This window comes from Centrocercus urophasianus, unplaced genomic scaffold (assembly GCF_019232065.1).
Source record: "Centrocercus urophasianus isolate 14NV4802_14NV808 unplaced genomic scaffold, USGS_Curo_1.0 seq_11, whole genome shotgun sequence".
NCBI lineage: Eukaryota > Metazoa > Chordata > Aves > Galliformes > Phasianidae > Centrocercus > Centrocercus urophasianus.
Genome location: NW_024884253.1, coordinates 80609900 through 80624907, shown reverse-complemented (window position 1 = coordinate 80624907; position 15008 = coordinate 80609900). Strand labels below are relative to the sequence as shown.

Genomic DNA, 15008 nt, shown 5'->3' with positions numbered 1-15008 from the left:
GTTCGTTTTCATCTGGCCCTTTGCTGTATCTCTGTTTGGTGCTGCTTCTTTGCCAGGGTTGGAATAGAGCCAGCCAACTTTTTGCAGACCCCTAGCAGTGTTTTTAGGCTTGTCAATTTTGGGATTGTTTTGTTGCGTGCATTTCAGTATTGCTTCTTGTTTTCAATTGCGCCGAGTAAATTCTTTTTATTGTGCTGTCATGCTGTATTTTGTAGAAAAAAAAATGTAGAAAAAAAAAAAAAAGACTTTTTTCTCATTCCCGATTGCTATGGTGGCCTCAATCTTGGGTTAAATTACAGGAGAAACCCAGAAACAGTTAATCAAATGTTAAACAAAACGAATGAGGCTTGCATGGTGCCCTGAAGGTCATTAGACTCAAGGTCTGAGCAGCTGCCAAGGGGAGCGAGCTGCAGCGCAGGAGCACTCATCTGAGAAATCCCTGCTGCTGGACTTGGAGGGGTCGAATGCAGCACTGACTGCAGGCGCCTCCCAGCTGATCTCAGCTGCCATGGCTGGACGAGGGGTAGGAACTCTTTCCTCCTTATTCTGCTGGCCTAGAGAGCTTTGGAAGTGGATGGGAGGGCTGCAACTTGCCTCTCGCCAGCCTCTTGGCTGCCTCCTTTTCTGCAGAGCTAGCAGATAGCTCTAAAATCATGAGGACAGACTGTTGCTGGAAATTAAGTGTGATGAAAGGGCCTGTGAACCACAGCTAATATTTGGAAGTGGCACAGGGGTGCTACAGTCAGCACGGAGGGACCGGTGTTGAGCTGTATGTCCTGTGAACCACTTTCCATCCCACCCGCATCTTTCCATCATAGTGACTGTGGAGGGGCTGCTGTTATCTTCTCCCTGCATCTTGTCTCTTTCCAGCTTTGAGGTGGGAGCAAAATCACAGGGTACGGCTGCAAAATGAAAAGAGAGAGGGAGAGCATTGTGATGTCCATTCAATTTCAGAGCATCTTCCAGTGTTTCTTTCTGGGTTACAGAAGAGCTTTGCCTAAATAATTCATTAAGTGAAAACTGCTGTGAGCAAGGATGAAGATGTATCCAAGTAGCCATGCGCTGTTACTCATGAATGTTAGTTTATTAAGCCTACCTATAGATCTCTTAGTGTATCTGTGGGATGATCTTGCTCTTTTATTTCTCATTCATGCCATAATTGCAGGAATCCTTTATGCCAGCGTAAATACTGATCTCACTGCATGTTGGAATGACACAGTTTATAAAATAGGGAGCTGCAATAATAAGGAGTGTTTTCTGAAAAAGTAGTAGGTTTCTGAAGGAAGAGTTTATCCAAAGGAAGCTGAGTTTACAGATCTAACTCATTCAGATCTTTCTGGTTCTGAAGCTGACACACAAACACACACAGTCCCGTATCTATTTCATGGGCACATTCTTCTCATCTCAGTGCGTAAAGGTCTTGAAAGCAATAGCTACTGGCAGTACCCCAATTCAACATATCTACTAGGTCCTTTCCAGTTACAAAATCACTACGGACACATGCCCAGATGAATGCATGGCGTAAGCTACCTTACTATCAGAAGCAATGAAAGTAGCTGGGCGTCCTCTGGGTCTTGGTTTGTGGGCTCTTTTGTTTTTTCAGTCTTGGTTTGCTGACTACAGCTCAAGAACTGTTGCTGGAGCAAACTCCCTAGCATAACCCCTGAAAGTAATCCAGCAATCTGCAAGACTTTTTAGATCTAATAATAAACTGCAGTGAGTCTTCATGATTTTCCAGATTTTGTGGATTAATGGGCTGCAGGTGGAAGGAAAAAAGAGCAGGTTTGGCTTTCTGTAAATTATCTCTGATTCAGTGGATACTTCCCTGCCCTGCCCTCGTGAGGACTCACCTGTAGCTCTTCCTCCAGTTTGGGGCTCTCAGCACAAGAAGGATGTGAACCTGTTGGAGCAGGTCCAGGGGAGGACCACAAGGATGATCAAAGGGCTGGAGCACCTCTCCCATGAAGACAGGCTGAAAGAGTTGGGCTTGTTCAACCAGGAGAAGAGAAGGCTTCTGGGAGACCTCACTGCAGGCTTCCAGTATGTAAAAGGAGCTTATAAACATGAGGGAGATAGACTTTTTATGTGATCTGATAGTGACAGGACAAGAGGGAATGGCTTTGAACTAAAAGAGGGGAAATTAAAGTGAGATGTTATGAGGAAACTCTTTACTCAGAGGGTGGTGAGGCACAGGCTGCCCAGAGAAGCTGGGGGTGCCCCATTCCCTGGAGGCGTTTGAGGCCAGGTTGGATGGGACGCTGGGCAGCCTGAGCAGGCTGTGACAGCCCTGCCTACAGCAGTGGGTTGGAGCTGGATGGGCTTTCAGGTCCCCTCCCAAGCCAGTCTATGATTCTATGATCTGTTGGGACTTATGAGGGCATGATCTACCTGTATACTCACAACAGGTATTTTAGATCAGCATCAGGAGGCCTAACTGCTGACTTAAACATAGCATCTCCAATTTACATCATCTGTGTTTGAACCTAGTGTTATGTGTGTAGGCATGCAGTCATTGGATTGACACTCCCTCCTGGCAACTCAGCTTTTGACCTGTGTACTTGTGAATATTTGTAGTGTCAGGCTAGAGAAATGGAAGTACATCTATGAACGCAAATTCTGTGCTTTACTGTGTTTTCCTGTCTGCTCAGGTAAATCTTAGCTACAGTAGCTACCTCAGAAAGCTTTTTGATGCAAACAATCAGAGTAAACAAATGACTTGAAAGCAACCCTTGTGCTTTGTACAGGGTAAGTACATCCTGAATCTCCAGGCTAACAGGAACAGTTCTGTACAAGCTGACATTAATTTTCCAGGCCTAAATTTCAGCAATTGTCATGCTGCCTACTCATACTTCTCTGCCTGGAGGAGTCGTGGCCAGGTTTTATCTTGGTGGTCTCTGCCCTGATGGTCACTGAAACTCTTTAGGCTTATTTTGCACAAAATTAATAATCGTCAGGCTATCTAGGAGTTTGGCTCGGGTGCTGTATTTCACTAATGAGTATCCAGTTGAAGAGCTTGTGTTTAAAAAGAATTGTTATCTAACGCTTACTGGCAGGTTTTGAGTCTCACATCCCTGTTGAGATTGATTTCCTGTACATGTCTAATTACTGATGACACAGTAAGATATAAGCTGAAGACCTATCTTGCAACTGCAAAGAAAGCTTGAGGCCAAGTTCCCTTTGGCTCAAACAGAAGGAGGCCTCATTTTATTTCATTTACTAAAGTCACCATAGAAGGATCCTCATTTGAGAACTTGCAGCAATATAGGAAGTGTGTACAAAACAAGTCCAGACATCAAACAGGGCAACTCCCAAAATGTCTCTGCATTTGTAAACATGCTTCACATCTGCTCAGCTTTGCAGTAGGCATGAAACATAAAACTTGGGATATCTTTCTAATTCGTTTGAATGGATGCTAATTCAACCTGTGGTTTGTTGAGATGGAGGCTGCAGCTGCAGCTGGCTTGAGAAAGTGTTTTAAGGAAAAACAAAACAAAACAACAAAAAAAACCACCCTGGAGAAGGAAAGGTATCTTCATTTAAAACAAAAAAAAAGAAGAAAATTAGAAAAAGATTGGTTTGCTGATCTGATTTACAATGCAGTCCGATTAATAGTTGTAGGCTCAAATGCCTAAACTGCACCATAACACAGAGAAGGGCAGAGCAAAGGAAGCCATAAGGCTTTTAGCCCTTTTCTGGGATCTGACAACAAGTCTTTGATCAGAAGGATGCTCACTGATGATAAGAGTGTGGAGGTAAGAAGAGCTTCTGTTTCACAGAGATATGCCAAGAGCATGTGTGAGAATGTCTGGGCAGCCTCTACTGGAGCCTCTGTTAAAATTCTGTGTGACCATATCAAGTACGGACTGGGTGACTTCAACAGGGGCACTATTCCAAATATCTTGTATAAAATCTTGCAGTGAGAGCGTGAGCTTGACTGTTTATATGCTTCCACTGGGGCAAGGCTTATTCACAAGTTAGAAAGCTATTATATTTCATCAGCTGAAGGCAGTTTTATAACAGCGTAGATACCTGCAAAGCAGAGACAATACTCTTAGAGATCACATCAATTATAAATGTATATATAGTAGCATCCACCTATATTTGGTACATAATTATAACGTGTGGAGAGTATACAGAGGACAGGCCTAAGATGTGCACTGTAAAGCAGGTAGCATGTGATGACCTTTGTCTGTGGCAAGGCACTAAATTAGACTGCTTGTTTCCGATGTAATGTTGTAGTCACTATTCTGTCACCTGGATCCAACTGCTGGAAGAATTTTTTTGCCCACAGCTGGTCATCACTGTCCTTTTTCTGCAAGTTACATCTCTAAGATGTACTGGCAGAGCTGCTGATCTGATTTGCCTTGTGCATTTCAGTCACAATATCTACCTGTCCATCTGACCATTGCAGAGGGTGTTTGTCCATAGCCTGAGGCTTTTAGCCTGAGGCAAATCATACAGAGTACAACAAGAGCTATCTGACCAAGAACAATCTGAGCTGAGAAGTTTGGGGGTCTGAAAATAAAAGAAAAAGTTCTAACAGTTGTACAAGCTTCTATACTCTTTGAGTCCATAAGTACAAGCATCGCTAATCATGCTGTCATTAGACCACCTTCACACTTTAATTAATGTAACTACTTTATTTCTCTCCTCATGCCAGTGTCTGGTCAGACATTTCAGCCTGGAACACTCATTTCCAGGGGAAATGCTCTTTTTTTATATATAAAGGATTTTTTGTAGATGTAGAGCCACTAAATCTGTCACCAGTTAAATGTGTTAAGCACAATTTCAGGAGTGCTGCAACCCCCTGGCAAACCTTGAGCTCCAGGATGTAGATGTTAAATACCACATAGGAAAACTGTACGTGTTAGTGGGAGAGAAAGGGAAAAATAAAGCATCCTAGTAGGTAAGGTGATGTCTGCTGTTCAAGGACTTGAAAATGGCCTGACCTTCCACCCATGGCAAAACTGCATTTCGTATGTGCTCTGTGGCTTGTGTCACTTGGCCCTGTCCCAACCTTAGTTCTAGCGTGGCTGCATGTCAGCTATCCATTGCATGCATAAGTGTTGTGAGTTATCATTTACATGACAGCAGTACCCAGGCTGCCCCACTGTGCACCATGCACCGTGCAAATACACGGCGAGAGTCAACCTCACTCCAAAGCTCTCGTGGTGTAAAAAGGCCATCAGAAAGAGCAAGAAGGGAAAGAGAAACAGAAAGAGCTGAGAAATGCATCCAGGGTCACACAGCGTGGAAACAAGGCAATGCAGGTTCCTGCTCGTGGGTGTTTTCATGCGTTCCCAGCAGCAAGACTTGTGTCACTTAATGCTGCAGAAGGTGACTTCTGGGTCAGAGCTATGCTCAGGGCCTTTCCCACTGAGACAATTCGAGAGTATTCCTCTTCCTGCACATTTGCCATGTCCTACTGCCAGAGTTACTGTCCTATTGCCCCGGTCAGTGGAAAAAGGCACACATACCTATGTAGTGATCTTCCTAGTGCAAAGTCCAGCCTTCCAGTTCCAAGCTGCTCACATTCAGCAGGCTGCTGCTATAGCGGGAGATAAACCTCCTATTGCCCATTAGCTTGCACAGTCCTCTTTGAGCTAGAAGATGCTGTGCAAAGGATAAGATACGTTGTTAATACAGCCAGTTTTCCAAGCGTGCTTTATGAGAGAGGTTATTTTTATTCTTCGTTGTTTTTCTAGCTCACAAAAATGTCAGATATCCTCCAGAGTACAATAGACTTCAGCCATGCTGCTCTTGCCTGTTTCCATTCATCTCCTTAATAGAATGAGTGAGCAGTGACCTGTCAGCACTCTGCAATATCACCATCCTTCCTGAACCATGTGAGTGACAAGGTGGGTAGGAAATGATGGCAGAGTGCTGATGAGATTAGCACTTCTTGATCTTCATGGAGTAAGAAATCCCCAGGACTAACTCATCCTTCAGTATTCTCAGTGACTAATAGGTGTTTTATCATCCTTCCAATTAGAAAGCATTTATCAGCAATCTTTGCTAACTCACTGCATGAATTGACCTGTCATTCAAACCTCAGCCCTTGGAACTGGTAATTAAGTTTAGCAACCTGCCTCAGCAGCTCTGATTGAGATATCTATGTGGTGTGTTTTCATGTTGTCAGGCAGACGCTTTGGGTTTTCCTTCCCAAAAGGAAAGGACTTCAGGAAAAGTGAATGAAGGCTCCTGGATGCATGGGTGGATGCAAGTCAGTACCTGCAATCATCAAATTCCTGCAAGCAGCACAGGGTGAGTGGCATGGAGTGGCTCCACCAGGGCTAGAGGTTTTATTTTGGTTTAGTTGACATTAGATGGGATCTGAGGACAGTGCTCTTTAGCTAAAATACCTGTTTCATCCCAGTGCTTTCCAAAGCTGCCTTGTCTGGGGCTGTGAAGGGCATCCATACTTCGTTCTTGACCCCTCCCTCAACTTCAGAGTTTCATATTTAAACCTGAGCTCGTGTCAACCTCTGACAGCAGAGAACGTTTTATCCACAATGTAAACTTATTTTAAAAACAGTCATTCAGTTTCCTGTTGAAGGGAGTTCCTTAAGGAGTTAGAACCTACAGACAAATAGCCAAACACTGAGCAGCAGCGTTACCCCAGGAGTTTCTGAGTTTGGCCCAGCCAGTAATTTGACATGAATGAAAGTGGTGAACTGAGGTCTGTGCCTCCCACAAACAAGTAAAATGTCTGCATTCTTGGGTTTACAGAGATAACGTTTTGGTAACTACGCTTCTGACTGGAGGTTTGTTTCTTGTAGTGAAGCTGATCTGTGTTGAAAACTGCTTCTTCACATCAAGATTACAGTGTGCTAACTTGAGGGTAACGCTAGTAATGTCACTGGTACTGCTGACACTGAGGCTGCATCTCCTGTTATTTCTTGGCCTTTCTCTGAGGTGTCTAGCTATTATTTTCTTTTAATGATGAGGGGAAATTTGAGGGTTGCTTGCACTGAGGAAAATCTTTTCCTTTCCTTGTCTAAATCTTGGGTTGATACCAGTTGATATAGGCTGATTTTCAGTAGCTAGCCCACTGTGTTTTTGGTTTTGTTCTGGAAAAAAAAAAAGCAAGCCACATCTTAAGAAAATCCTACCCTGTTCACAACTGCCAAGGGGCATAGAAGTGCCAGCATCTGCTACTCATTCCAAAATCAAGTTCAAGTTGCCTGGTTTGGGGTTTTGGAGGAAACGTAATTTGCAGAGCTCACTGAACCTCACGGAAGATTTGGTTTGGAATTTGTCTGGAACTGTCCTGAAATATTCCTTACCCCATTTTACCACAGGAAATATCCTGAGGGGATTTTTCTTCTTTTTTCCTGTTTCACTACAACAGGCTTTTCTCCATTCTGTCTTAAGAGACCATCTACAGTTTAAAAAAATATAGACCTTCATGAAAAGTACGAGCCAAACTTGTTATTTAAGGGACCAGTTCCCCACAGTTTTTGTCTTCTTGTTTAGGCTGGTCAAATCACACAGGAGAAAAGAAAGGCATTATCATGTGAGAGCTGAGAAGGTAACCTCTGTTAAAAATCAACAAAACCAAAACCAGCAACCTGAAAACAATGGGAAGAATGCCAAGGAGAGGAAAGTAATAGGAGTGTGATATTTATGTGATATGGCAAAATAATAGCACCAAGTGGTAGCATGACTTCCAAAGTATGTGCATTGTGAGTATAAAGCAGCACCATGCTTCTCCAGTTTGTGAGCTGCAGAAAGGCCCCTGACTAGTATGATTTATTTAAGAGATTTCTCCATGTTTCAAAGGAGGAAAAGTTGTCCTGAATGGAGCTAGAACAACAAAAAATGGTTTGGTTTCATTTTTTCATTGAAAATACCCAAAGGCTCTTTACAGCCTCCTGTTCTCTGAAGATCACGTGTACTAACTTCAGCCCCCCCCAAAAGAGAATGGAAGAAATCCTCTCAATTTAGTACAAAGGCCATCTTTTCTCACAAGGGAATGAGTACGGTCATAAATGATAGGATATCTGCTTCAGGCCCCTTTCAGTATATGTTCCTATAAGAGCTCTGGAGTAAGACAATCCCCTAGAGATCTGAGACAGCGCGTTATTAGCAGAAGCTCATCGGTTACATTTACTGGTATTTTGGGTACCTTTATGCTGAAGTGTTAGCATCAGCTTGAGAACACGTAATCTTTCTCCTGAGTCTGATTACATTTTCACTGTGCAGACAACAGAATATTCCTATGTATTTAATTAGTAAAAAGATTAAGTTTTAAACCCGCAAAGGCAAGGTAAGAAGTAAGGATGAAATGTCAAACAGCCCTCAAATTGCCCTTTTATCTCATTGTATCACTTACTGCCTGGGAGCCCCCACACCCTGGTGTGAAAAAAAACATTTGAATATAAGTCATAGCAGAATTAGCTGCAGCCAGAATGAACACCTAGACCTCTGCTGTGCTAATGATCAACTGAATCATTTCCACCACCTCAGACAGAAATGGAAATGTGTAGGGTTTGTGTCTTCTCAGTTGGGTAGTCTGCAACGTTTGTGATACGCTCTAAATACCCTTCATCATTTGTAAAGCAGTTTGATATCTGCTTGAGAAATTTCTCAATTACATTTTCGCATTTCAGAATATTAAAGTTCTCAAGCATCTGCATTATAGTTCAGTTAATAGCTTAACCAGAGGTTTATATTAAAATATAAACTGTAAAAAGGCTTCGTACTTGAAAATATAATGCCATTGCTTTACCTTTCTGGCTTGAGTATCCCCTTTCCTCCCCTTCCCTTCCCTCCCTTTCCCTTTTTTCATTTATTTATTTATTGGTGTGGTAAGTTAATTGGATCTTGCAGGTGTTTTCTGGAGCGCTGTGGTGACACAATTGTTCTATAAAGTTACAACAGTTATGTTTTTACCACAGAACTTGTGGCTAAAGAAGAGATCTGTGGAATTGGGAAATGGAGGCTCATGTTGTGCTTCTGCCAACTCACTTATTGTGTAGCCCTGGGCAAACTCTTTCAGCTGAAAACTTCAAGAGTGGTCACCTGGCTGACTATCAATAGCCCCAAAGGGGATAGTGGATCTCTGGCAAGTCCGTGTGCCCTGAAGTCATGCATCCCCAGCCAGACAGGGGTATCTGGTACCACAGCCAAAATCTGGATCCGGTCATGTTCATGCAAATTTGGCTCTGCTTTTGGTCAATAGTATAATGCCTTAGTCTCAAAGAAATTGAAAATCTCTATATAAAGCACAGGGCCATCAACCACAGCTGTGCTCCTCAGCTGTGGTCACTTTTGCTACAGATACTTCCTAGGGGAAGTGCAGATGGCTGTGCATGCATATCTCCCCCAAGCTCCGCAAGTAATTGCTAGGAAATTTTTTACTGGCTCTGAAAACCTGCATCTTCAAAAGTATTTGGATACCTAATTTGTCTTTGGTTTTTCCCCCACTGATTTTCATAGCTTGGAGAACGTTGTCACAGGACCCAATTTTAATGGCTCTAAGTGCAGCAAAATAGAGATTCTCAAAGTAGCCTGAAATGAACTTCCTTACTGTGGCATTGGGGTGCAAGGGATTTACCTTTTCTTACCTCCATGAAGAAGGACTGCCAATGCAAGTTTGTATTGCTGTAGCTTGACTGCTCTTCCTGAAGGAGTTTGTGCAAAGATGGCTCAGTTATCACAACTCTGCACTGTAGACACAGCTTCAGAGTTGCTGGCAACAGTCAGCTGGCTACTCGCTAACTGTGACCAGCCAAGCCTACCCTCTCTTTTCAACTTTCCCAATTTCCTGCACTCAGATGGATTGAAGTTTTCTACAGAAAGCTGTTCTGAAGTGTTTTGAGATCCAAGATTGCTCTGAGTGTAAAATACACCCGAGCTCTTCACTGCTGACTTGATCCATCTGTTGAATTGCCCATTTGCAACATGGAAATACCAGGTAATAGGTGTCCTGATGTAAATAAATGCTCACCCATGCAGCCTCCTTAATAGAGGAAATCAAAGCTGAACTTTCTTCCCACTTACCCTCCTCCATAGCTCTGGTCATTCAGAGATGTAATAGAGGACAGAGCTCTTGTCAGTAGGGCTTTTGAGGAACAGCTTGTTTGTTTTTTTGACAAACAGCTTGTTTGTCTTTTTTCTAAGTGTGAATTTACCAGGCTGTGCTATTCATGGGGCTGGAGACCTTCCAGTTTGCTGCACAGCTGGTTTTGTCCTACCTGGTGCTGGCCGGATATTGAGGAGGAAGGAGTGAGATTGTCATCAGAACTGTAAGCACAAACCTCTGGCCCTAACTGTGATTGAAAAGCTCCAGAAAGGAAAGGTTAGCAGAAGAGCATCTGTAACAGAGAAGTGTGGTTTCAGGAAGCTGGAGGGAATATGCAGCCATGCCCTGGTTACTTCTGTTTTCCTACCCTCAAACAATGTCAGTTTCAAACTGAAGCTTCAGACTTTTTCTCTCTTTTAAGAATGGAGGAAAAGGTCAAGCCAGAATCGACAGTGATTTCTTACAACCCAGTGTCCATGGCCTGGCTTTCCAAAGTCCTGAGCAAAGTCGTCTTTGCAGCTCCAGAACAACATGACCGAGCACATCTCCAGTTTCACAGTGCTACAGGCTGAATGAACAGAAAATTGCTGGTGGTTCTGGGTACTTCCAGTTATTATGCCACCTACCAGGTATCTAAAATGGAAGTTTTAGAGAGTTTGTTTGTTGGTTGGTTTGTTAGTTTGTTTGTCGCAAGGGTTTTAATTTTACTTCAAGTGATGTGAAGTGTCTTCTGCATGCTAACAAAGCTGAAGTTAAAACAGTGCAACTTTCTCATGCAGTTAACATATGTGAGAAAACAGAAAACAAAATTTTATGATAAAACACATGAATAAAGACTGAACTGGGAGGACAGCATTAAAGGCCAAGTGCTACTATGCAGTTTCCCATAGCTCTCTTTCACTTCACTTTTTAAGCCAGTCACGAGAGCTGGAGCAGAGGGCAGCAGACTCTCCCAGCTTCGTGCCATCCTCCCTGGGCAGAGTGTGAGTGCTGCTGGGACTTGGGGCAATGTGTCTCCTCCTTGGTGGAAGAGGGGGGCTGAGAGCCGTTGCAGACTGCTGTAAGTTGAAATGTGTTTCCCAGAGGCAGCTCTTTGTCCTGTGATTGGAGGATGAGGTAGGGAAATAGCTCACAGCCTACTTCCCACACCATAGCCTCCAGGTCTTGACCTCTGTACAAGGTTTCAAAACCCCTGCCATGGGCCAAGAGACGCCTTTTCTACTATTGCTTGCTTTCCTTTGCTGAGGCCAGCCTAGCTTTTCAACAAAATCCATTGGCCCAAACAATCTCCAGTTGTGAATACAGTTCATGACTGTGACTCCAACATGGGGTGTGAGGACATCTGCGTCTGCATGAAGGTGTAGGCTTCCCCGCTTTCCATTCCTGAGTCTACTCTCAGGGACTCTCACCAGAGCTGCTGGTGAGGAAGGGCAGTTGAGGCCAGCTTGTGCCGAAGTCTAACCCAAAATCAACAGGGAAAGCACGTCCCGCTTCAGGCCAGCTGTTGGGAGATAGCAGATTTCTTGGGTAGCTGGTACTTGACACAAATGAGGGGAAAAAAGGGTTAGGAAAGCTGGGCTGATGAGTTTTAGCTTGCTCATCTTTATGGGCTTCATGCAGGTGTGATGCTCCAAAGACCTAAAACTTAGCTAATGTCACTGGACTTCAGCTTTCTTCTTGCTGGAAACTTGGCCACCTTCCCAGAAGCAGAATTTGGCATAGAAGTCCTTGACTGCCTGTAGTCAGCATTTAAGCAGTAAAGGGAGCTGAGGCTGGGGAGGAGTGACCGGATCGACCCAGTCTGGTAAGAATGTATCTCCCCACTTGAGTGAGTGGTGCCCAGCATCTTTGTTAGGGTGAGGATGAGGGCTTTCTATGGAGAGCAGATGCAGCTGAGTCCACAGGATTCATCACCACCTCTGCTTTTGCTGAGGGATGAGAGAGGAAGCCTCCCTGGAGGAGCGCTTGTGGTTGCAGCTGCAGAAATCCCAAAGGAAAGCAGCAGGAAGCCGGCTGGCTAAACATGGAAGATGCTTGGAAATAAGTGCCCCATGGAGGTTCAGGCAATCTTTCTGAAACAGGTTTAAAACAGTTGGCCTCCACCTGGGTTAGACGGAGAGGCGGCTGTCTGGCTGCAGGGGCCTGCTGGCATCCCACATGAGGAGACCCCAGGCCGTCACATGGAGGCCTGAAGTGGGGCCCCAACCAGGACTCACTGGAGGCCCAAATCCTCAATGCTCTGGGGGTCCGAGCAAAGCTGAGCGAGTTGAACGAGATGCAGATGGCTTGTGAAGGAGGTGGGGTGAGGACACAGCGGGGCTGTGAGACAGAGATATCCCCTTCAGATGCATGCAACCCTGCGTGCGTCGGTGCTGCAGCCCTCTTAACGTGCTAACATGTTTTACGATGCAGTGCGAGTGAAACAAAATAGAGGCTCCTGACTCCTCGTAACTTGTGTAAACTCCAGATGTGACAATCCTGCTGCTGGCAAAGGGAACTGTTTATCCCCACACTCTCCTCGCATCGAGTTAGCTCCCGCTAATAGGAGCCTGCTGAAAATATGCCTGCATGCTACCAAGTGGCTGCATAATTGTCCCTCTGCCCCTTCCCAGAGCTGTACGTCAGAAGTGCAATCCAAATTCCTGGGCAAACCAGGCAGGGCCCTGGAGAGCAGTTTTTCGCCTCCCCTCGCTCTCAGGACTTGAACGTCATTCCTGAAGGATAATGCAGGATTAGGACAAGGGGAAAATGAGTGGCTTAAACGGCTCTGAAGTGCAGCAGGGCTCAGCAAAATGCATCCTTCTCTCCACCCCAGCCTGCCACCCTTTTTTTTTTCTTTTTTTTTTTCTTTTTTTTAAAATTATTATTGTTTTCCTGCAAGGGGAAAGAGGAAAGAAGGCCTCTGGGTTGTGAAATGGGCAGAAGAGGAACAACTGCAGTTGCCTGGAAGCCCCCAATCCCAGTAAGCAGGATGTGGCACAGGGATGGGGCACAGGGATGGGGCACGGTGGCAGCAGCTGCGTGTGGTTCCCCCATGGCCTCTCCCGGCACACAGGCACTGGTTGCTGGGGATTAGGGGGAACAGATGCACATAAGATGCTTACGGCCTTTTCCAGACACAAGGCTGCTTTCCAATCAGCTCAGAGGAAACAAGGTAATTAGATGGAGTCAGGGCAGGGAGCAGGAGGGAATTAGCCTGTCACCCAACCAAAGGCTGCAAGCCCACCCCTTCCAGTCCTCCAGTCATTTTTCCCCTCCATTCCACTGCTCACTCTCTCATTTCAAAGCTTTTTTTTTTTTTTTTTCTCCCCCAGGAGGCAGCTGATGCTGGCTGGCTGCTGCCAAACAGGTCCGGCCTCTGCAGCTGAGGCTGCTCATGGTACTTCAGCAGGGCGATGAATCATCCCTCCCCTTTAGTAAAGGTGATCTCCTGGGATGCTGTGACCCCCTCCCTGTAAGTATGCATGTGAAGGCAGCTTTGGCTGCAGAAATATGAATGGGAACTGACTGCTTCCCTTCCTGGTCCCTTAAAAGCCCCAGGAGTTGGGGTTTTGTCCACATCCCTAGAATGCCAACACCAGAAGCAGAGGCTGATGACCCTGAGCTGCATTGTGCTTGGCAGATCTGTGACACTGTGGGGAGTCTTTCTTTTTTAACTCCTTTAAAACGTTGCGTGGGCATGCGAACGCTCCCAGTGTGTTGTTATCTTTGGAGAGATTTTGCTGGTTAAAGTTCTTCAGATGCAGAGACTGGTTCTGTTGCTGCTATTCGGTGGGCAGCTGTTATAAAGAATTGTCCTCAGGCAACACAGGCAGTGATCTCGTCAGTGATTAAAGGGCCCACTGTTGCATTAGTTAGCATGTCCCCCCACCCAGGCCCTGCCACGCTTGTCTTACTTCTGAGGCCAGCCTGTGTTGCTGTGTTGCAGAGCTCTTCTCCTAGATGTTTTCTTTCAAAACCATCAGAATGTCCCAGGGCTTTTGAAAGGAGCTTTGCTGTGTCACGAAAGGCAGTGTTGACCACGGAAGGATTTTTTCCTAATGACGGGTCAGCTGGGCAGTAAACACATGAGAGAGGATCACCATTACAGCTATAATCGAGCAGAGCAGAGTTGACACCAACTTTAAGGCAAAGAAAGCAGCTGGTGTCTGAATTTCTCCAAATGAATGTGTTGCTTGCTGCTGGTACCTTGTGCACATCCTGTAGATAATTTTCTGAGATTGACATTAACCTCTTCTCATACATATGTGCAAACGCTGAGTGTTGAAATCCACTCGAGAGCTGGATGGAAAATTTCTGACAATGGTTTGCTGTCAGGAAATGCTGGTTCAGCAAGAGGAAAAGATGTCAACTCCGACAGAAAAAAAAAAAATCAGAAAGAAGCAGAAAAAAAAAAAAAAAAGATACCATTGCATATAACCTCCCGGGGGCTTTTTGAAAAAGTGTGGTTTATTTTTTAGTGCTGTGTTTTCATTGCTCACTGGCATGTGAAACAAGCAAAGGCCAGAGCAGAGGCTGCACTGTCTTTTTCGCTTGGCTTTGTTCAGTTTGTGGCACACAACTCCTTCTCAGTGCAATGCAGCAAGGGAGACGGTAAGCATGCAGCTGGGGGAAGAGGAGTTCCCTCCAGTAACCCATCCCAGAAAGAGTGGGGAGGCAGTGGCACAGGCTGCCCAGGGAGGAGGTGGAGTCGTTGTCCCTGGAGGTGTCCAAGAGCTGTGTGGATGTGGCACTGAGGCACACGGTTAGTGGGCATGGTGGGGATGATTTGGCGGTTGAATCAGGTGATCTCAGAGGTCTTTTCCAACCTTGGTGACTCTATGATTCTACGATTTTGTGTAAGGAAAGCACCTCTGTGGAGCACAAAAATCCCACAGAGACGTACTCTCATCCCCTGTGCTGGCTCTGCGCTGTGTGCTCCTGGCTTAGCGAGATAACCACCCACCTAGGAAAGTTGCTGGCACCCTGTGCCTCAGCACAC

The 15008-nt window shown here is 45.1% G+C and overlaps 1 long non-coding RNA gene across 2 annotated transcripts in view; it reads left to right on the top strand.

Annotated features, from left to right (window-relative positions):
* The first annotated feature begins 402 nt into the window (after positions 1 to 402).
* LOC122155153 overlaps positions 403 to 15008 on the top strand; it is a 44534-nt gene continuing 29928 nt past the window's right edge. Inside the window, exons 1-3 of one of the 2 annotated variants that reach the window (XR_006167154.1) lie at positions 403 to 523; positions 6140 to 6264; positions 13342 to 13481. This is a non-coding gene — a long non-coding RNA (uncharacterized LOC122155153). The remainder of the gene's footprint in view (positions 524 to 6139; positions 6265 to 13341; positions 13482 to 15008) is intronic. The other variant, XR_006167153.1, reaches the window with a different exon arrangement.